This window comes from Muntiacus reevesi, chromosome 11 (assembly GCF_963930625.1).
Source record: "Muntiacus reevesi chromosome 11, mMunRee1.1, whole genome shotgun sequence".
NCBI lineage: Eukaryota > Metazoa > Chordata > Mammalia > Artiodactyla > Cervidae > Muntiacus > Muntiacus reevesi.
The window spans coordinates 422,276-446,029 of record NC_089259.1 but is presented as its reverse complement, the minus strand read 5'-3'; the positions used below and the strand labels follow the sequence as shown (position 1 = coordinate 446,029).

Here is a 23,754-nt window from a genome sequence, read left to right as displayed (position 1 = left end):
AACCCATATGTGTAGCATGTCTCAGTTATATATGGCTGAATGTTGAAAAGGACAAAGAGAACAAAAATTTTTCAAAATGTTATGGAAATGGTTGTGGAGACATGTAAACATGTATTTAATACCATGTGTTGTAGGTGTGAAACAGACCTTATTGGGTAATAATTTACTATCAGAGAAGTGACAGAATGCACATAATTCCCTGAGATTTTCTTTTTTTCTTTCTTTCTCTTTATTTTTTCATTTATTTTTATTAGTTGGAAGCTAATTACTTTACAATATTGTAGTGGTTTTCCAATGGTGTCTCCAGGCTGGACAGATGGCCTGCATGCACCATGACTGCAGTCCCAGTAGAGGGGGCTCTGGCCCTTGCGGATCTACAGATTTGTGACTACGGCAGACAGGAGCACCTATCTGGTCTGAGAAGTGGATTTTTTATTTTACTTATTTATTTTGCTTTTTATATTGTCTTCTTTAATGCATTTCCATTTTTCTTCCTATCAATAACATTTGTATTACGTTATTTTTACCATGAAAACAGAGCACATAATTTTATAGATAAGGAAACAGAAACTCAGGGAATCTAAATGACTTAAAAGATAAATACTTCTGGTTCAGGTTAAAGTCATCAGCTTTTTAAATATTAAATTTCCTATTCCACGTCTTGCTTTCATTCACTTCAGTTTTGTCCTAAACTTAGAGTAAACAACTACAGCAGTCTTTAATTCTTAGAAATTAGAGACAGAATGTATTCTTGGTAATTTTAAACCAGGACAATCAGGATAAGATATTAATACATCATTTGGTAAACTCCTCAGTGTCTCCTCAGTTTCTGATGTACCCCTCTAACCATTGATTATTGAGAACTTCAGTTCTTATTTGATGAGTCAGAATTTGGAACACTGTATTCTCCTGAATTCATTGCTTTCAAAAAAGGTTTGCCTTCAGGTAGAACATTTGACAATAGCTGCTATGTTACTCTTTTGCTATTCAATAATTGCCATTTGGTTATATTTCCATTGGCTATGAAGATAAGGCATTTTTAAAATTTTGTATTTCAATTGTTTGTAGGAATAAGTATGGTGATTATAGTTCCACACAATTTACAATCACTTTATACAGAAATACAAGCATCTTTCCTGTGTAGAGAATGAAATTTCACACTCTCGGGGCGGGGGGTGGGGGGAGTTAAAAAAGTCAAATGAAGGAGGACAGCATGGAATAGGGTAAAGATTCCTAATGTGGGAGTAAAGAGACTTGGATTTTAGTCCAAGCCCTGTTATTAGCTAGTTGTATGTCTTTGAGCAAGTCATTTAGAAGTGGACTTTTTAAAAGGGAGAGCTCCAGAGCAAACAATTCTAGTATTCCACTGATTTAGCTCAGACCTGCTGAGCCAGCTTTCTCAGAGCTACCTAAAAAAGAAAGGACATTATTTTCCAAGTTAAGCAAATATAAGTACAGGATTCAAATTATGTTTGAAATTCAGATAAAAACTTAATTAGATTTTAGTGTAAGTATGTCTATGCAATATCTGGAACACACATATTGAAAAAATTATGGTATGTCTGCAACTCAGATTTAAATGACTCGTTTATATTTCGTTTGGCAATCCTTGCCAGATTGTCTCTCTGCACAATGGTGGGAATAGTCACAGGAGACAGTCCATTCCACAGGCTAGGATATATGTCTCAAGACAATGTGGGCACAATCTCTTTTACTACAGCATTCACTTTTTTCTTTTCTTGTATTTTTCTGAAATCAGTCTATCATGCATCTCAGGGTTCCCAATCTAGAGTCAAAAGTAGCATTTCAGAGGATATTCTTCAAATTTTGGGAGCTTTGAGTTTTCACTTCATATGTCATCATAGAAAAATTGTTTCACATTCCTCAAGCTTCATTTTCTCTGCTGTAAAGTAGGTTTGTAAAATAGCTGACACAGATACTGTTAAATATAATAAAATACATATAAAATATGTGGCACTTGTGAACAGTCACTAAATGAAATTTTTTCAACATGATATATCCTAGAAATACATTTTCCCAGTTTATAAAAAATAGGAGATACTTAAAGCCTAAACTATGTACACTTAAAAACTCATGCAAGACAAAGATATTTCAAAAGCTAAGTGGAATAAACTGAAAATGTGGTTCCTTGAACATATTTCATGGAGAAGAGGTTCATAATGGAATACCAAAAACAAAAAGATTCCATGTCTCCATACTTAAATATTATTACAAATATTAAAATATTATGGTCTTTTGGAGTACATCTTTTATTTGTTCTTATTCAGTCACTCAGTCATGTCTAACTCTTTGAGACCCAATGGACTGCAGCACGCCAGGCTTCCCTGTCCATCACCAATCCCCTTAGCTTACTCAGACTCATGTTGACTGAGTCGATGATGCCATCCAACCATCTCATCCAGTATTATCCTCTTCTCTTCATGCCCTCAATCTTTCCCAGCATCCAAGACTTTTCCAGTGAGTCAGCTCTTTCTATCAGGTGGCCAAAATATTGAGTTTCAACTTTGGCATCAGTCCTTCCAATGGATATTCAGGGTTGATTTCTTTTAGGATTGACTGGTTTGACCTCCTTGCTGCCCAAGAGACTGTCAATAATCTTCTCCAGCACCACATTTCAAAAGCATCAGTTCTTTGCCACTGAGCTTTCTTTATGGTCCAACTCTCACATAACATACATGACTACAGGAAAAACCACAGTTTTGACTATATGGACCTGTGTCGACAAAGTGATGGCTCTGCTTTTTAATGTGTTGTCTAGATTTGTCTTAAGTTTTATTCCAAGGAGCAAGCATCTTTTAATTTCATGACTGCAGTCACCATCTGCAGTACAGCACTACATAACAGAGAAAACACCAGATTATCCTTTTATATTTTTATAAAAATAGAATCACCCAACAATTAACACAGCTAAAATCAAAAAGTTAAAGTCATTCCTCCTCTTGTCACTATTTTCCCCACTTTCAGCGTTAATAATCATTCTGGATAGATTTTGATAAACATTTATCTCAATCAAATTTTGTGAATGTAGCTTTAAAGTTTCTATAGTATATTATTATTTGAGCAGTTTCTTCTCGTGAGGCAGATACTAAAATGTGGGTATTGAGTTTTCAGGTATGGCATTGAAGTTTGTTAAGATTTAAATAAATGTTTTCATTTTTATAACAGTAATGGCTTCCCACTGAATGTATGAAGACATTTGGGGATTCTAGCTGCTGCAGCTCATAAACTACTCAAGTGCTGTGGCCATCTTCTGAATTACAGTGTATAGTCACTTGTTGATCACCTATTATCCCATATATCATAACCATCCATTTCTAGGCTTTGAGTGCATAATTGAAATAATATGTTGGTATTATATTATTAGAAATATGCATCTATAAGTTATTCCCTCTTACAGAGTTTAGAGAGAGTTTATTAGTATACTTTCAGTAAATTGATGGATTTCATAAATACAGCTTACATAAATATCACTTTTAAAACTATTAATTTCTTTAGTACAGCTTCTACAACTCATTTTTATCATCTAACTTTGAGGAAATGTCTTTTTTTCAAGGACTGAACAACTGAGCTGTGAAATTAGATGTTGTTGACTATATATATCAGATGTAAGTAGAATAGGAGGAGGTAAAGTAAAAGTAACTCTTCTTTGCAACTTCAATGAGCCAAGTTCCTGGGCAATGCTTAGCAGAAAGCAGTAAATTAAAATGAGTTGAAGGAACTACCTTTTATGCAATTCATAATTAACCCTTGGAATCCTGCCATAATATTTTATGAAGGCAAATAACTTACCAAGATTCAATAAGAAATTGGATACTATATCTGATTCAGAATGTCCCTTGCAGTTAATCTGCCTCTAGTGAAAATTTTAGAAGTTATCAATAATTATGCTATATTTTAAATGATCACAAACTAAAGGCAAAGTAATAATGTTCTTTGCAATATATCATCCAAACTGAGCTAAGTATTTTGGAGGCTGGATAGCTTGTGGTCTTACCAAGTTTTTAGTTCTTGAAAATGTATTATTCTAAAGTTTATGACAATGTTATAAAATATACAAGTTTAAGTATTATGCATATTTTTCCTTTCTCAACAGAAATCTAAGATTGTTCTTTTACCCTCTGCTTACTCTTACATTCACTCATATTTTTATTCCAATGTCAGTATTTTCACTGTGCCTTTCAACACTGGAGAGTGAAGACAATCAATGTGTGTGTATGTGTGTGTGTGTGTTAAGTCTCTTCAGTTGTGTCCAACCCTTTGCGATCCCATAGACTATAGCTCACCAGGCTCCTCTGTCCGTGGAATTTTCCAGGCAAGAATACTGAGGAGATTGTCATGCCCTCCTCCAGGGGATCTTCCAGACCCAGGGATTGAACAGAAGTCTCTTATATCTCCAGTCAATGCAGGCAGGTTCTTTACCACCAGCGCCACTGGGGCAGCCTCAAAGACAATAAATAGAGTGGATTAAAAAAGTCCCTGAATTGTCATCAGTATTGAGTATGGTGTCCACCACATCATCATCTCAGATATTAAATTAGATAGTGGACAGGAGATGTTTTACTTGGCTAGGTAGGGCTGTTATGGTGGACATTTACATGCTATCTTTTCTCAAGAGATTAAACTGCTGTGGCAGAATGAGCTATGAAAGAGCTCTACAGTATAGAGAAGATCATGATTTTTAAAATACTAAATGAAACAAGAACTTACAAAGATTTAAAGTTAAATGTTTTTTGAGATATAGGTATGAAGAAACTCTGAGCATTTTCTATTATCCAAAGACAAAAAAGAAAACTCAGACTGAGTGGCTTTTTTTCCTGCCAACCCAGACCTCTCTTTGTGCTATTGGCTCTTGTTTTCAGAAATTTCCTGCTAATTTCAGAATGTGACTTGCTGTGTGATTTTATTTATGACAAGAAAGGGAAGGTGATGGTTCAGGAAAACTCAAAACATAGCACAAAATTTCCAAAGTGAGAAACTGTCAGTTTGTATCACTTAAATACATGTCTCCAATTTGGAAACAGTTCCACCTGGATCACTTTGGACATTTGTTTCCTCTTAGGAAAAATATCTTATTTTTAGTTATTATAAAAATTATAATTGCTTATCCTCCTTAATGGAATTAACTATAAAAAAGCAAGATTTTTTGTTAGAGTAAATTTGGTATCGAAGTGTAAACAAATTATATCAACAGAAGTTTTTAAAAATTAGTATTTGGAAGAGAAGTTTTTGCTGAAATTAGGCTACTTTTTAATTTTTTCTGTTATGTTTGTCTGAAGTGTTCTACATATGTAATATAACATAAAAGGCTCCTATGGGTAAAGTAATAGACAGTTAAACTTTCTTCTATCAAGTCTTCCAACTTTGCACATTTTATAGACCTATCCTCACTGGCTCTTCTCACTGGCTGGAATAGCTAAAGTTACCAAACCAAACTTAGGTGTGCTCACCTGATGTACAGCAAAGCCAATCTATTGATACCAGGTTGCAGTGAAGGAAAATACAGCATTTATTGCAGGGCACCAAGTAAGGAGAACGGGCAGGTCACGTTCAAAAGACCTACACTCTCTGATGGCTTTTAGGGGGGAATCTTCTCTAATTTTTTTGTTTATTTTTTTAAATTTGCCTTAATTGGGAGATTATTACTTAACAATATTGTGATGGTTCTTCCCATACATCAATGTGAATCAGCCATAGGCAAGCATATGTCCCCTCCACCCTGAACCCCTTCCCACATCCCTCCCTGCCCCACCCCTCCAGGTTGTCACAGAGCTCCAGCTTTGTATGCCCTGCATCACATCAAACTCCAACTGGTTATCTATTTAGCAAAAAAATAAAATATTAAAAAAATAAAAAAGTTTTACATAAAATCAAGTACCTATGGTTCCTCCCTATTAAAAGTAGTAAAGAACTCAAGATTCATTTCAAAACATATGCAACTAGGCCCCAATTCAAAGATAGTGCAGATCTTGTAGTCCAGCTTTAGGAGTTGTACTATTTTCCATTCTCCACTCTGATCATTCCTTCATCAGCATCTGATTCAGCTTCATAGTCTCTGCAGCAAACCTGTGGATACCATTGGAGAGCTTCTCCATGACCATGTGGTCCTCCTTGTGCAGTCAGAAGATGGATTTTTCATCCAGGTGAAACTTCTCCAGAGCTGTACCATCTTGGTGAACAGTGCAGGCACCATCTTGCTGTGGTCTGTGACCTGGGTTTAGGGGGTGAGGAAACAGCAGGCTTCCAGGGCCCTGACCTAGCAGTACTGTGGAAGTAGGCACCTGTGATGATCATCTTATAGTGGAGCTTCTTGTAATAGTTGCAGATCTTGTTGACACTCTTCACTAGTGAGTCCTCCAGGGGTTCCTACAACTTCTTGTATGTGTTGGCCACATGCCAGCCGAAGATGCAACCCAGGAATGGGGGCATGAGTTCACCTGTCTCTGCACAGGCCATCTCCTGGGCAAAGGATAACAGTAGGGTCATCCTGTAATGCATGCCATGCTCCTTCTCTAGCTTCTTTCCAGACTGAATTCCTTCTCAGGTGGATGACAGATTTATCAGAATCCAGTCCTTGCTGATCCTGGCCTCCTTCTATCTCTTGATGAGGTGTTGGGCAGGGTCAACATGGCATTCTTATTGAAAGAGAGCCTTGCATCCACTTCCATGGATACCAGCCCAGAATTTTCTTCAATATTTCTGCTTCAAATAGCAAATAAAATTTATCAAGAGCATTTATAATTTATTCCTCTTGTGACCCATCCAGGCTCCTGCATAGGCTATGACATCCTCCACCAGCTCCTGATAGGTGGGTGTCTGTGCCATGGCCAGGATCAAGGATGTATTGGTGGTGGCATTCTGAGGCTGTACCAGTCAATAGTGTGGAAATTGCCTGTGTCAGCCTCCACTGCAATCAACTGTTCGAGCTGGTCCAGCATACTCTCCATCCTCTGCAGCTTCATCTGGGAACAGGACTTAGTAAGAATCTGCGAGAGGGGGCATCCTACCCACTACCCCTGTTGGCCCCACCCCCTTCCTTTATTTCAGAGATATCTGGTAACTGGTTGACTTCATAATAGACCTTTTGATCACTTGCTTTTCCTTTCTGGCTCTTAACCACTCATGCTTTCTATTACCAATAAGCAATGGAACCTGTGAAACCTCAGGTGCCCACCCTCAACCAAATAAAATCAGAAGCCCAGACCTGCTTCCCCACCTTCCCAAACACCCATCTCCCCCACTTCCTAACCTCCCCACATCATTACTCTCCCCCACCTCACTCTGAGGTCCCGGGTGTACCCTCCAGAAAGTGTGTGTAATAAACTTTGTCTTTCGAAGTTTCCTGATGGTTATGACTAAAGGCGTCTTGCAATCACAGTAAGAACCACAAGGGCTAGTCCAGCCACAACATGAATTTTGAAAGGAGAGTTATCTGTGGGGAGATTTTTGGACCCAGATGAGTGCTCCCACGTGTTTCTAGCTATAGCATCACTGTTGATAAGCACAAAACAATAGCATTTTTCTTATAAATCTTTCTTATGGAGAATACTTGATAAAGGAAGAGCAGGAGGGCAGGGAGTGAAAGAAAGCTTGACCACTGGGGAAAGAGATGTTGCCAGCATAAAATCAAAGGATTTTCTTCACCATCCTATAAGGTTAAGTCACTAGCCCCTTCAGTCGATGACTGGACAGTGCACCCGGGAAGGGTTTTGGAGGAAAACTGGATGAGGCATTCTATGCTTTGGAAAAACAAGCTTCTTACCAAATTTGATGTTTATTTTAGGAAGAATTTTAATAAACTCAGATTCTTATAGCTTCACATATGCAGAAAAGCATCAAAATCATTAACTGAGATATCTGTTATTTGTCACTAGCAGTAATATTTTACCAAAATGTGTGCTTGACTGCACATATTCCTTAGCCAAATATATATATATAGCCTTTCGTCCCTACTTGTTTGGAGCAGTTCTTCAGATATTGTCTTTCCTCCCTTGCTGTTTGGAGCAGTTCTTCAGAGTTATCTGAGAAACTGTTTTCCAGGCTGTACTCCGCAATAAGACCCTGATTAAAATTTAAACTCACAGCTCTTACAGTATGTGGTTTTCTTTCAGTTGACACTAGATATTTTATATTCACAAGTATTTGTACATTTAAGTTTCACACAAACTCTGTTGAAAGTTAGGGTCATTTACTTTCTCTGTAAAATTGAGATATTGAGGTGCATCTTAAGTAACAGGGAGGAGTTTTCTGATGCACACAGAGAGATTTTTTTTTTGTCCTTATTAAGGTCTATAGAGGTTGCCCTGGTGGTTCAGAGTACATTCTATGGTGTTGTATTCACTAGGCTTATTGCATCTCACTTGGCCAATCACCAGATATATGATCTTGGACAAAATACTTAATGTTTTTAAGTTAAACATTTTTATGCTTTTTCAGTTGTATAGAAGAGAATTATAGTAGAAACTGCCTCATTCTTCATGATGATTGCTATGAGATAAATGAGATAATATATGTAAGGTGCTGAGTGTATTTCCTGGTACATCAAATATTATCTTCTTACCAAGCTCAGTTATAATCATTTAAATTTGCAAATGCTTCAAATATATCATTGTTCAAATATACTATTCCTCTAACCCCATGCCTAAAATCCTAATAAAGTTATTACCAGAGCTAGAAGTCAACCCAGAGCTTTCACTACCATTTTTCTTTTATCTCTGTTTTATATTTTACAGTATCAAATATTTCAAAACAAATTAATTTAAAAATTATGAAGCCTGTTGCTGTCAATATTAACTAAATATTAATGTTTCACTTAAGTATTATATAATAATTTTATAATTGATTGGGTGAAATTACTTAGGCTTCCTTTATACCCCATTTCTACAAAGACACTACACCTATTCCATCATTTATTTATTTACACTCATTCCACCTCTACAAGAGAGGAGGCTTGTATGGATCGTTTTCATTCACGTTTTTAAAAATTCATCATCAGTTCAGTTCAGTTTGGTCACTCAGTCATGTCCAACTCTTTGGGACCCCCTGAACCACAGCATACCAGGCCTCCCTGTCCATCACCAACTCCCGGAGTTTACCCAAACTCATGTCCATTGAGTCGGAGTTGCCATCCAACCATCTCATCCTCTGTCGTCCCCTTGTCCTCTTGCCCTCAATCTTTCCCAGCATCAGGGTCTGTTCATATGAGTCAGCTCTTCACATTAGGTGGCCAAAGTATTGGAGTTTCAGCTTCAACATCAGTCCTTGCAATGAACACCCAGGACTGGTCTCCTTTAGGATGAACTGGTTGGATCTCCTTGCAGTCCAAGGGACTCTCAAGAGTCTTCTCCAACACCACAGTTCAAAAGCATCAATTCTTTAGCAGTCAGCTTTCTTTATAGTCCAACTCTCACATCCATACATGATTACTGGAAAAACTATAGCCTTGAGTAGACAGACCTTTATTGGCAAAGTGATGTCTCTGCTTTTTAATATGCTGTCTAGGTTGGTCATAAGTTTCCTTCTAAGGAGAAAGCATCTTTTAATTTCTTGCAGTCACCATCTGGAGTGATATTGGAGCTGCCCAAAATAAAGTCAGTCACTGTTTCCACGGATCCCCCATCTATTTGACTTGAATTGATGGGACCAGATGGCATGATCTTAGTTTTCTGAATGTTGAGCTTTAAGACAACTTTCTAACTCTCCTCTTTCACTTTCATCAAGAGGCTCTTTAGTTCTTCACTTTCTGTCATAAATGTTGTGTCATCTGCATATCTGAGGTTATTGATGTTTCTCCCAGAAATCTTGATTCCAGCTTGTGCTTCCTCCAGCCCAGCATTTCTCATGATGTACTCTGCATATAAGTTAAAAAAGCAGGGTGACAATACACAGCCTTGACATACTCCTTTTTCTATTTGGAACCAGTCTGTTGTTACATGTCCAGTTTTAACTGTTGCTTCCTAACCTGCATACAGGTTTCTCAAGAGGTGGGTCAGGTGGTCTGGTATTCTCATCTCTTTCAAAATTTTCCACAGTTTATTGTGATCCATGCAGTCAAAGTCTTTGGCATAGTCAATAAAGAAGAAATAGAAGTTTTTCTGGAACTCTCTTGCTTTTTTGATGATCCAGCGGATGTTGGCAATTTGATCTCTGGTTCCTCCGTCTTTTCTAAACCAGCTTGAACATTTGGAAGTCCACAGTTCATGTATTACTAAAGCTTGGCTTGGAGAATTTTGAGCATTACTCTACTAGCATGAGAGATGAGTGCAATCATGTGGTAGTTTGAGCATTCTTTGGCATTGCCTTTTTAGGAATTGGAATGAAAACTGACCTTTTCCAGTCCTGTGGCCATTGCTGAGTTTTCCATTGCTGACATATTGAGTGCAGCACTTTCACAGCATCATCTTTCAGGATTTGAAATAGCTCAACTGAAATTCCATCACTTCCACTAGCTTTGTTCATAGGGATGCTTCCTAATGCCTGCTTGACTTCACATTCCAGGATGTCTGGCTCTAGGTGAGTGATCACACCATCATGACTATCTGGGTCATGAAGATCTTTTTTATCCAGTTCTTCTATGTATTCTTGCTACCTCTTCTTAATATCTTCTGCTTCTGTTAGATCCATACCATTTCTGTCCTTTATTGAGCCTATCATTGCATGAAATGTTCCTTTTGTATCTCTAATTTTCTTGAAGAGATCTTTAGTCATTCCCATTCTTTTGCTTTCCTCTATTTCTTTGCATTGATCACTGAGGAAGGCTTTCATATGTCTCCTTGCTATTCTTTGGAACTCTACATTCAGATGGGTATATCTTTCCTTTTCTCCTTTGCTTTTCACTTCTCTTTTTTCACAGCTATTGAAAGCCCTCCTCAGACAGCCATTTTGCTTTTTTGCATTTCTTTTTCTTGGGGATGGTCTTGCTCACTGTCTCCTATACAGTGTCACAAACTTCTGTATGAACAGTATGAAAAATTAACCATATATGTATGTATTAAAAAATAATATAATGTTTTGTGTGTTTTATAATTTTGAATAAATGGTATCATGCTATATGTGTTATTCTGTAAATTACTTTTGCCTTTAATATTGCATTTTTGAAATTTAAGGAATATAATAATATATCCTTAGTCACTCAGTCATGTCCAACTATTTGCGACCCCATGGACTTTTGCCTTCCAGGCTCCTCTGTCCATAGGCATTTTCCAGGCAAGAATTCTGGAGTGGGTTGCCAGGGACCGAACCCAGGTCTCCTGCATTGCAGGTGAATTCTTTACCGGCTGAGCCACCAAAGAAGCATAATGATATAGTTTGTCTACTTAAGCTTTTCAATAACATAATCTATGTCACTATATTCATTCCCATAATAATACTTAAATTGTTTCCAACTTTCTTTTTTACAAAAAAAAAAAAAAAATGTTACAATGAGCAGCTTAGTTTCTATCTAAATATGCAAAAGTGCAAGAGTTCCTCAAAAGCTTATATTTAGAAGTAGAATTTCTGACTAAAAGAACAGGTGCTTTTTCAACTCAATTGATGTGGTAAAAAATTTATACAAACTGAGTAGCTTAAAATAGCAAATATATACATATTTTTTTACAGTTCCGTAGATCATAAGGTTGATACAGGTCTCACTGAGATAAAATGAATATGCTTGTAGGGCTGCATTTTTTCAGGAGGCTGTAAGGAAAATTGTTTTCTACTCTTCCTTGGTTGTAAGGCAGCAGCCCCAATCTGTTTGTCACCAGGTACCAGAGTTTTTTAAGACAATTTTTTTCACAGACCCAGAATGTAGGCTTGAGGATGGTATCTGGATTATTCAAATGCATTACATTTATTGCACAATTTGTTTCTTTATTATTACATCGGCTCCACCTCAGATCAGCAGGCACTAGATCCCAGGGCTTAAGAACCCCTGTTCTTGAGGCTGTCCACATTCTTTGGCTCATGGCCCCATTCTCCATCATTAAAGCCAGCAATGGTAAGTTGATTCTTTCACAAATCTCAATTGACCTCTTCCATAGACACATCTTCCTCTGACAACTGGGAAAGTTTATCCACATTTAAAAACTCATTACATTGGGTCCAGCCAGATAATCCAGAGTAATCTGTTTATTTTAAGGTCAGCTGATTAGCAACCTTAATTCCATCTGCAACCTTAATCCCCTTTTGCATGTAACCTAACAGATTTTGATGATTTGGAAAGTGACATTTTTGGGATCATTGTTCTATCATATCAACTTTATTAAATGTTGTATAATAGTTCTTTAAAATGTTTTTGGCAATTATATTCCTTCTGAGAAGCAGTGAATGAAGTTTCTCCTTTTTTTGCCTTTTGGTCATTTACCAGGTGTTATTCAGTTCAGTTCAGTCGTTCAGTCAAGTCCAGCTCTTTGCAACCCTATGAACTGCAGCACCCCAGGCCTCCCTGTCCATCACCAACTCCTGGAGTCCACCCGAACCCATGTCCATTGAGTCGGTGATGCCATCCAACCATCTCATCCTCTGTTATCCCCTTCTCTTCCTGCCCTAAATCTTTCCCAGCATCAGTGTCTTTTCAAATGAGTCAGCTCTTCACAACAGGTGGCCAAAGTATTGGAGTTTCACCTTCATCATCAGTCCTTCCAACGAACACCCAGGACTGATGTCCTTTAGGATGAACTGGTTGGATCACCTTGCAGTCCAAGGGACTCTCAGGAGTCTTCTCCAACACCACAGCTCAAAAGCATCAATTTTTCAGAGCTCAGCTTTCTTTAGAGTCCAACAATGGCATCTGAGTTTCAATAAAATGCAATATGTATTAAAAAGATTTTCATTGAAGAAATCAGTTTCATATCTGGTTTTCTTTCTATTGAAATGCAAAAGTGAAAAAAAAAAAAAACAAACCTTGACTCTTATGCTCAAATCATCAATAATCTACTGTTGAGACACAGTTGAACAGAATGTGTTTTCAAAAGTCTATATGTGGCTTCAGAGGCAAAGAAAATTAATGCTTACAAAAGGTCTTGATTGCCTTAAAATCCCATTTACAATAAATGCAATAATATATGTCTCAAGCATAATTTTTTTATTATGAGCACTATATTTCACATAAAATATTCTAGGATTTTAGAGGGTTCTTTTTAAAGTTAGCATAAAATGACAAGATAATCTTATCCATTTGTACATTTTACATTATAAATTCATATGAACTATAATGATGCATAATAAAATGCAATTGCTGCTTTTATATTTTGAATTATCAATTGAATTATGATTTCAATCATTTAAAAAATCCAGTTTTATCTCCACTTTCAAAAGATTTTCTTTTTTCTTTTTAACAGAAAAGCATTTAGAATTTGTGGAAATTCTTTAGATAATGTTAGGTGCTGGGAGAAGTAATCTTTCAAAATTTATGGCTTTGATAAAACTGGGGTAAAGGTTTTGCACCTTAAGGAGTCTCGAAAACTAAAATAGTGTCTAATACCTTTACATTAAAAACTTTAAAAACTCATCTTACTTCAATTTTGACATTAATTTTACAAGTATATGTTTATAAACCTGTCAATTTTAGCAGTTGTTTCTAGAGGATCTTTAAAAAATGATTGGTTTCTTTTACAAACCTAGAAAAAAGACTCTAAATCCTACTACAGAGTGAGAAAATTTTATTATTTTTTAACAGCCGTTGGCAGTGAGTTTGTTATGCTTATTAATTTAAATGTTTTATTATGGAAAAATCTCAAACATATTCAAAACAATAAATATAATGAACATTCATGCATTCATCACATGGCAACTCTAGGCATCCTAGCATTCTTTTTTAAGTTTCTATTTGGAAGATAATTGCTTTACAACGTTGCGTTGCTTTCCGCCATACAACAAGGTGAATCAGCCAGAAGTATACACGTATCATGAGCCTGCTTCGCACCAACCATCATCCCCTTCCTCAGGGTCATTGCAGAGCACTGAACTGAGCTCCCTTGTTACACAGCAACTTCCCACTAGCTATCTATTTTGCATATGTTAATGAATATATTTCAATACTACTTACTCAATTAGTTCCACCTTCTCCCTCCCCTGCTGTGTCCACCACTCATATTTCCAATTTAATGTCTATTTTTTGCAACAAATTTTTTTGGGTATAATTGCCTTATAATGTTGTATTAGTTTCTGCCATATAACGTCTATTTTGAAGAAGAATAAATTTTGAGTATTAGTAAATAAGTTTGGCATCGTATTTTTAAGAAACACTATTTATGCTCATTTCTGATTTTTCTTAATATAAGGTTGAATTTTTCAGGCATGCTAATTATGATTCTGCAGTAACATCCGTAAGTGAAATCAAGCATAATAGATATCAATTTCTTAATATACTATATATATATATATATGTTTTCTGTATTTAATCTTTACAAATGTCACAATTTCAGGAATATGCTAAAATCATGAAATAAAGCATTTCATATATCATATTCTTTGGAACAATTGGATAGCGTTGAATTTAGAAAATGTTGAGTGGAAACATCTTATGCTGCTGTTCAAGGGAATGTAAGGAATGTTTCACTAGTGTCAGCCATCTAAGAATCTCATGTCTCCCAGGAACCAGTCTGGCAGCTAAGTAATCGTCCCAGAGCAGCCTGTGTGAGGTACAACCTTGGCGCAAACTTAGTAATGGACTTCAAAGCACAGCACCTGGAGCTCTTGTTCAATTATAATCTCTGTAGAAAAGGCCCTGACATAAATAAGTGCTATAAAAGCTAAAATGGAATGAAGTAAAATGAAATAAAAATGTGCAAACTGTCCCTAGGACCCTCCTTAGCGGGACCCTCCTATTTACAAATACAATGCCTTTATTTGCATGGAGAGTAAAACTCAAAGTGTTTTCCATTTGTAACTTTAAATCTATTTTGAAGGAAGGCAGTATCTCAGAATACCCAGAGACCTAGTTGCCACATGTATTTTAATAGCAGCATGCTTTTGTAGGAATATGCTTTCTGTTTGTCAAATTTTGGGAGGAAATTTCCGCTTATTCAGTATTACAGCAGCTTGGAATGTAGGCTCTGTCCTGTAAGACACAGATGCGATTCCCTGAAAAGACGGTACTCAATAGGTTTTCATTCTGGATTAAAAGAAAACATTGCACACTATTATACATAAAATAAAAAACTAGTAAGGACCAACCGTATAGCACACGGAGCTCTGTAATGACCTATGTGGGAAAAGAATCTGACAAGCAGTGGAGATGGCTGGTTCACTTTTCTGTGCAGCAGGAAGGAAGACGACATTGTAAACCAACTGTAAGCCATTTTTTTTTTTAAAGAGAGAATGTTACTTAGAACATGCACACATGCGCAGGGCGCTCACACAGGAGACAGCCACTAGTGCAGGTGAGCGGCTGGGGTATCTGACCTCCATGTGAGCTAGGACTGACACGGCTCTGTCATATTTGTGGAGAGTCGGACAGTTCTCTGATACGGTGGACTCTGGTGGTGTGTCTCTTGACAAATCCCAAGTTTGTCTTTACCGCCACAATGATCTGTCCAGGACTTGTCACTCTATGTGTAATTAACTTTAAAAAACTAAGGTAATTATCTCTAAAATAGCACATAGAACACAGAAGCTATACTCTTTTAAATTTCTCTTTTTTTAGGAGAATAAACATTTCTTTTACAAATGAGCACTTGGAATGAGTCTGTAATATTTTTATAATTGCAATAAATTAAATAAATAACATGAAGTCTAGATCAAAATGTTGCTCCTTCTTGCCTTTTATTCATCAAAATAAATTATTTTCTAACTTTACATGAAATAGAACTTGTGCCTCTTTATTTAACTATTAGTAGGTCATGCTCTATATTTAATAACATCACATTAAAAATAGTGGATTTTAATTATTTTAATGTCAGTCACACTAATTCTTCAAGGTAATTGATCATTTATTTTAGCCCTTGATGCTCCAATCAAAATAAATTAATTAAAAAATAAAAATTAAAAAGCCCCCCTTCCAAAAAAAGGTCCTGTCACTGGACTTTGAAAGAGAGGTAGGAGGTTGAAGTTTTAAATGATAAATACAATTTCAGATAAGTATTTAACTGGTATTTTTAATATAAAAATGTGAGAATATTTTCCTAAAGAAAGGAAAAGGAAAATTGTTCAAAAAGGCAGTAACTTTAATTCAAAGTAAGAAGTTATTTAATTCTACTAAGAAGCCTTTTCAATCTGTTACGACTCCACAGTAAAATTATTGGACCATTTTCTAATATTTTGATAATTTATAATACTTATTCTGTGAAAACTTTTGCTTCTTCATATTTGAGTGTATCTGTAACACATATAGAGCAAATATATATGAAATATTTTGTTGTTCAGCAGCTTAGGTATGTCTGACTCTTGGCAATGCTATGGACTACAGCAAGACAGGCTTCCCTGTCCTTCACTATCTCCCAGAGTTTGCTCAGATTTATGTCCATTGAGTCAGTGATGCTATCTAGCCATCTTATCTTCTGATATTTTCTTCTCCTTTTGCCTTCAATTTTTCCCAAAATCAGCATTTTTCACAGTGAGTTGTCTCTTTGCATCAGGTGGCCAAAGTATTGGAGCTTCAGCTTCAGCATCAGTCCTCCCAATATCTAGGGTTGATTTCCTTTAGGATTGACTGGTTTGATCTCCTTTGTGCCCAAGGGACTCTCAAGAGTCTCCTCAGTTCAGTTCAGTTGCTCAGTCGTGTCTGACTCTTTGCAACCCTATGGACTGCAGCACATGAGGCCTCCCTGTCTATCACCAACTCCTGGAGTTTACCCAAACTCATGTCCATTGAGTCAGGGATGCAACCCAACCGTCTCATCCTCTGTTGTCCCCTTCTCCTCCTGCCTTCAATCTTTCCCAGCATCAGGGTCTTTTCCAATGAGTCAGCTCTTCACATCAGGTAGCCAAAGTATTGGAGTTTCAGCTTCAACATCAGTCCTTCCAATGAGTATTCAGGACTGATTTCCTTTAGGATGGACTGGTTGGATCTCCTTGCAGTCCAAGGGACTCTAGAGTCTTTGCCAATACCACAGTTGAAAAGTGTTAATTTGTCGGCAATCAGCTTTCCTTGTAGTCCAACTCTCACATCCATACATGACCACTGGAAAAATCATACTCTTGATTAGATGGCCCTTCTGGCAAAGTAATGTCTCTGCTTTTTAATATGCTGTCTAGGTTGGTCATAAGTTTCCTTCCAAGGAGTAAGCATCTTTTAATTTAATGGCTGCAGTCACCATTCTGCAGTGATTTTGGAGCTGCCCAAATTAAAGTCAACCATTGTTTCCACTGTTTCACCATCTATTTGCCATGAAGTGACAGGACCAGATGCCATGATCTTAGTTTTCTGAATGTTGAGCTTTAAGACAACTTTCTAACTCCTCTTTCACTTTCATCAAGAGGCTCTTTAGTTCTTCTTCACTTTCTGCCATAAGGGCGGTGTCATCTGCATATCTGAGGTTATTGATATTTCTCCCAGAAATCTTGATTCCAGCTTGTGCTTCCTCCAGCCCAGCATTTCTCATGATGTACTCTGCATATAAGTTAAATAAGCAGGGTGACAATATACAGCCTTGACGTCCTCCTTTTCCTATTTGGAACCAATCTGCTGTTCCACGTCCAGTCCTAACCATTGCTTCCTGACCTACATACAGGTTTCTCAAGAGGCAGGTCAGGTGGTCTGATATGTCCATCTCTTTCAGAATTTTCCACAGTTTATTGTGATCCACACAACCAAAGCCTTTGGCATAGTCAATAAAGCAGAAATAGATGGTTTTCTGGAACTCTCTTCCTTTTTTGAAGACCCAGCAGATGTTGGCAATTTGATCTCTGGTTCCTCTGTCTTTTATATAACCAGCTTGAACATCTGGATGTTCACAGTTCACGTGTTGCTGAAGTCTGGCTTGGAGAGTATTGAGCATTACTTTACTAGCGTGTGAGATGAATGTAATTGTGTGGTAGTTTGAAGTAATTAGCCTCCAACTAATAAAAAATAAATAAATAAAAATAAATAAAATAAATCTGAAAAATAAAAAGAGAAAATAAGCAAATTATTAGAAAATTAAATAAATTGGAGCCCCCCCCAAAAAAAAGAAAAAAAAAAAAAGAAAACTGATCTTTTCCAGCCCTGTGACAACTGCTGAGTTTGCCATTGCTGACATATTGACTACAGCACTTTCACAGCATCATCTTTTAGGATTTGAGACAGTTCAACTGAAATTCCATCACCTCCACTAGCTTTGTTTGTAGTGATGCTTCCTAAGGCCCACTTGGTTTCACATTCCAGGATGTCTGGCTCTGGGTGAGTGATGACACCATCGTGGTTATCTGGGTTGTGAAGATCTTTTTTGTCCAATTCTTCTGTACATTCTTTCCACCTCTTCTTCATACCTTCTGCTTCTTTAGATCCATACCATTTCTGTTCTTCATTGTGCCCATCTTTGCATGAAATGTTCCCTTGGTATCTCTAATTTTCTTCAAGAGATCTCTAGTATTATCCACTCTATTGTTTTCTGCTATTTCTTTGCATTGATCACTGAGGAAGACTTTCTTCTCTCCTTGCTATTCTTTGGAACTCTGCATTCAGATGCTTATATCTTTCCTTTTCTCTTTTGCTTTTTGCTTCTCTTCTTTTCACAGCTATTTGGAAGGCCTCCTCAGAAAGCCAATTTGCGTTTTTGCATTTATTTTTTTGGAGGTGGTCTTGATCTCTGTCTCCTGTACAATGTCACGAAACTCCATCCATAGTTCATCAGTCTCTCTGTCTATCAGATCTAGTCCCTTAAGTCTATTTCTCACTTCCACTCTATAATCATAATGAATTTGATTTAGGTCATACCTGAATGGTCTGGTGGTTTTCCCCACTTTCTTCAATTTAAGTCTGAATTTGGCAATAAAGATTTCATTTCTGAGACACAGTCAGCTCCAGTTTTTTTTTTGTTTTATTTTTTTTCTGACTGTAAAGAGCTTCTCCATCTTTGGCTGCAAAGAATATAATCAATCTGATTTCCATGTTGGCCATCTGGTGATGTCCATGTGTAGAGTCTTCTCTTGTTATGTTGGAAGAGGGTGTTTGCTATGACCACTGTGTTCCCTTGGCAAAACTCTATTATCCTTTGCCCTGATGCATTCTGTACTCCAAGGCCAAATTTGCCTGTTACTCTAGGCATTTCTTTACTTCCTACTTTTGCATTCCAGTACCATATAATGAAAAAGACATCTTTTTTGGGTGTTATTTCTTAATGATATTATAGGTCTTTATAGAACCGTTCAACTTCATCTTCTTCAGCATTACTTGTCTGGGCAGAGACTTTGATTACTGTGATATTGAATGGTTTGCCTTGGAAACGAGCAGAGATCATTCTATCATTTTTGAGATTGCATCTAAGTACTACAGGTGTTATTCAGTTCAGTTCAGTTCATTTGTAACATTGCTGTGAAAATAATTTATTATTCTAATTAATTCAAGCATAAGCAACACAAATTAGTATTTGACTATCAATAAAGACTTTACTGTTACATATAGGAAGGATATACAACAAAATCCTACTGTATAGTAGTTGCTGTTGTTTAGTCACCTAGTCGTGTCTGACTCTTTGTGACCCCATGGTCTGTAGCATGCCAGTCCTCGCAGTTCCTCACCATCTCCTGAAGTTTGCTCAAGTCCATGTCCATTGCATCAGTGATGCCATCCAGCCATTTCATCCTCTGATGCCCTCTTCTTCTGCCCTTCTGCCTTCAATATCTCGCATCATCAAGGGCTTTTCCAATGAGTTAGCTGTTCACATCAAGTGACCAAAATACTGGAGCTTCAGCTTAAGCATCAATCCTTGCAATGGGTATTCAGGATTGATTTCCTTTAAGATTGACTGGTTTGATCTCCTTGCTGCCCAAGTGACTTTCAGGAGTTTTCAGCATCACAGTTTGAAGGTATTAATTCTTTGGCACCCTGCCTTCTTTATGGTTCATCTCTCACAACTCTACATGACCTAAGGGAAGACCATAGCCTTTACTATGTGGACCTTTGTTGGCAGAGTAATGTCTCCATTTTTCAGCACACTGTCTAGGTTTGTAATAAGTTTCCTGCCAAGAAGCAATCATCTTCTGATTTCATGGCTGCAGTCACCATTTGCATTGATTTTGGAGTCCACAAAGGGGATATATGCCACTACTTCCACTTTCTCCCTCTCTTTTTGCCATGAAGTAATGGGGCCAGAAGCCATGATCTTAGTTTTTCATATTTTTTGATATTTAGTTTAAGCTAGCTTTTTCACTTTTCTTCTTCACCTTCATCAAGAATCCTGTTAGCTCCTCTTCTCTTTCTGCCATTACAGTTGCATCATCCACATATCTGAGGTTGTTCATGTTTCTACTGTCTATCTTGATTCCAGTTTATAATGCATCCAACCCGGAATTTCTCATAATGTGCTCATCATATAGGTTAATCAAGCAGAGTGACAGCAGACAGCCCTGTTATACTACTTTCTCAATCTTGAATCAATCAGTTTTTCCATACAGGTTTCTGAAAGATGCCTCTTGACCCACATACAGGTTTCTCAGGAGACAAGTAAGATGGTCTGGTATTCCCATCTCTTCAAGAGCTTTCCACAGTTTGTTATGATCCACACAGTCAAAGGCTTCATTGTAGTCAATGAAATAGAGGTATATATATATATATATATATATATATATATATATATATATATATATATATTTATATATATGCCTTATATATTTATAATTTTTTTTCTGGAATTCCCTTGTTTTCTCTATGATCCAGAGAATGTTGACAATTTGATCTCTGGTTACTCTGCCTTTTCTAAACACAGCTTGGACATCTGGAAGTTCTTGGTTTGCATAGCACTGAAGCCTTGTATGCAAGATTTTAAGTATGAGCTGAATAGCATAGGAGATAAGTGTAAATATCTGATGATTAGAACATTCTTTAGTACTACCTTTCTTGGGAATTGGGATGAGGATTGACCTTTTCCAGTCCTGTGGCCACTGCCGAGTCTTCCAGATTTGCTGACATAGTGAATGCAACACCTTGGTGGTGAATGCAACATCCTTTAGGGTTCTCAATAGCTCTACCAGAATCCCATTGCATCCACTAGCTTTGTAAACAGCAGAGTTTCCTAATACCCACTTGACTTCACACTCCAGAATGTCTGGCTCTGGGTGGCTGACAACTCCATCATAGTAATCTGGTTCATTAAGATCTTTTTTGTACAGTTCTTAATTTTATTCTTTCCATCTCTTTCTGATCTCTTCAGCATCTACTAGGTCTCTACCATTTCTGTCCTTTATTGTGCCCATCTTTTGGTGAAATATTTCCTTGATATTTCCAATTTTTCTGAAGAGATGTCTATAGTCTTTCCTCTTCTGCTGTTTTCTTCTAGTTTTATGCACTGTTTATTGAAGAAGATCTTCTTGTCTTTCCTTGCTATTCTTTGAAGCTCTGAATTTAGTCGGATGTACCTTTCCCTTTCTCCCTTGCTTTTTGCTTCTTTTCTTTCCTCAGCTATTTGTAAAGCCTCCTCAGATAACCGCTTTGCCATCTTGCTTTTAATTTTCTTTGGGATGGCTTTGTTCACCACCTCCTATACAATATTACAGACCTCTGTCAATAGTTTTTCTGGTGCCCTGTTTACTAGATCTAATTCCTTGAGCCTATTTGTTACCTCCACTGCATAATCATAGGGGATTTGATTTAAGTTGTACCTGGCTGGCTTAGTGGTTTTCACTGTTTTTGTTAGTTTAAACATGAATTTTGCTGTGAGAAGCTGATGATCTGAGCCACAGTCAGCTCCAGGTCTTGTCTTTGCTGACTGTAAACAAACGTTCCATCTTTGACTAGAAAGAATATAATCAATTTAATTTCAGTAATGACCATTTGGTGATGTCCATGTGTAAAGTCGTATCTTGTATTGTTGAAAAATGGTGTTAGTTATAATCAGTGCATTCTCTTGGAAGAATTCAGTTAGCCTTTACCCTGCTTCGTTTTGTTCTCCAAGGTCAAAGCGAAGTAGCTCAGTCGTATCTGACTCTTTGCAACCCCATGGCCTATAAAGTCCATGGAATTCTCCAGGCCAGAATACCAGAGTGGGTAGCCTTTCCTTTCTCCAGAAGATCTTCCCAACCCAAGGATCAAACCCAGGTCTCCTGCATTGAAGGCAGATTCTTTACCAACTGAACTATCAGGGAAGTCCCTCCAAGGCCAAACTTGCCTGTTACTCCAGATATCTCTTGACTTACTACTTTTGCATTCCAATCTCCAATGATGAGTAGAACATCGGTTTTTTGGTGTTAGTTCTAGGAGGTCTTCTAGGTTTTCATAGAACTGATCAACTTCAACTTCTTTGCATTGGTGGTAGGAACATAAACAAAGTGAGATTATTCTGTCATTTTTGAGCTTTCACCCAAGTACTGCATTTCAGACTCTCTTGTTGATTTTGAGGGCTAACCATTTCTTTTCTGGGATTCTTACTCACAGTAGCAGATACAATGGTCATCTGTGTTAAATTCACCCATTCCTATCCATTTTGCGTCACTGATTTCTAAGATGTCAATGTTTACTCTTACCATCCCTCCTTGACCACATCCAATTTACCTTGATTCATGGACCTAACATTCGAGGTACCTATGCAATACTGTTCTTTGCAGCATCCGAGTTTACTTCCATCATCAGACACATCCACAACTGAGCACTGTTTCTGCTTTGGCCCAGTTGCTTCATTGTTTCTGGAGCTTTTAGTAGTTGTTCTCTGCTCTTCCGCAGTAGCATATTGGACACCTTCTGACCTGGGGGACTCATATTTCAGTGTCATATTTTTTTGTCCTTTTATACAGTTTATGAGGTTCTCACAGCAAGTATACTAGGGTAGTTTGCCATTCCCTCCTCCAGTGGATCATGTTTGTCAAATCTTCACTATGACCCATTCATCTTGGGTGATCCTACAAGGCATGGGTCATAGTTTCATTGAGGTACACAAGCCCCTTTGCCATGACAAGGCAGTGATCCATGAAGGGGAATATACAGTACAGGAAACTATATTCAATATCCTGTGATGAACTATAATTAAAAGGTTATGAAAAGAACATACATATGTATGACTGAGTTACTTTGCTGTGCAGCAGAAATTAAAAAGATTGTAAGTCACCTATACTTCAATAACATTTTTTTGAAAAGACTACAACTTGTGGTAAACCTATAAAATCGTTCATTATAAAATATAAATTTGAAAAATATTCAGTATGGTGTTTCCCTAACTTGTGAAGTAAGACCCTATTTTTATGAGGATAAAAATAGAAGATGATGTAAAGAAGTGCTTTCATAATCACCAAGTGGGCAAAATATTGTATTACAAATACTAGAGAGGTACATAATAATAACCATTGAAGGTATTTTTATAATTCCCAATGAAAAAGAGTGCTGCAACAAGAGTGTCAATTAAATGCACCTTAATTTTCTTTTATAAAATACCAAACAAATTATAGAATAAAACAAGGTAGAAGGTAGCAGTATCACAACCTTTTTTTCCCCTAGAGTACCTAATTATTTAATTAATTATTTTAGGCATACTCTTTAGAGTTTTCAATCTAATATGATTTGATTAAACTTGATATTTTATTTTGCAGGCAGCTTCTATAAATCAAGTAGTTGAATGAACATCTGATATTGAAAGTAGATAGCTTAAGTTATTATATATTCAGATATTTATGTGTTTATTTTTGATGAAT

The 23,754-nt window shown here is 37.0% G+C and overlaps 1 pseudogene; it reads right to left on the bottom strand.

Annotated features, from left to right (window-relative positions):
- Positions 1-6,012: 6,012 nt before the first annotated feature.
- On the bottom strand, positions 6,013-6,980 carry LOC136144455 (transaldolase pseudogene; annotated as a pseudogene).
- Between the last annotated feature and the right edge of the window lie 16,774 nt (positions 6,981-23,754).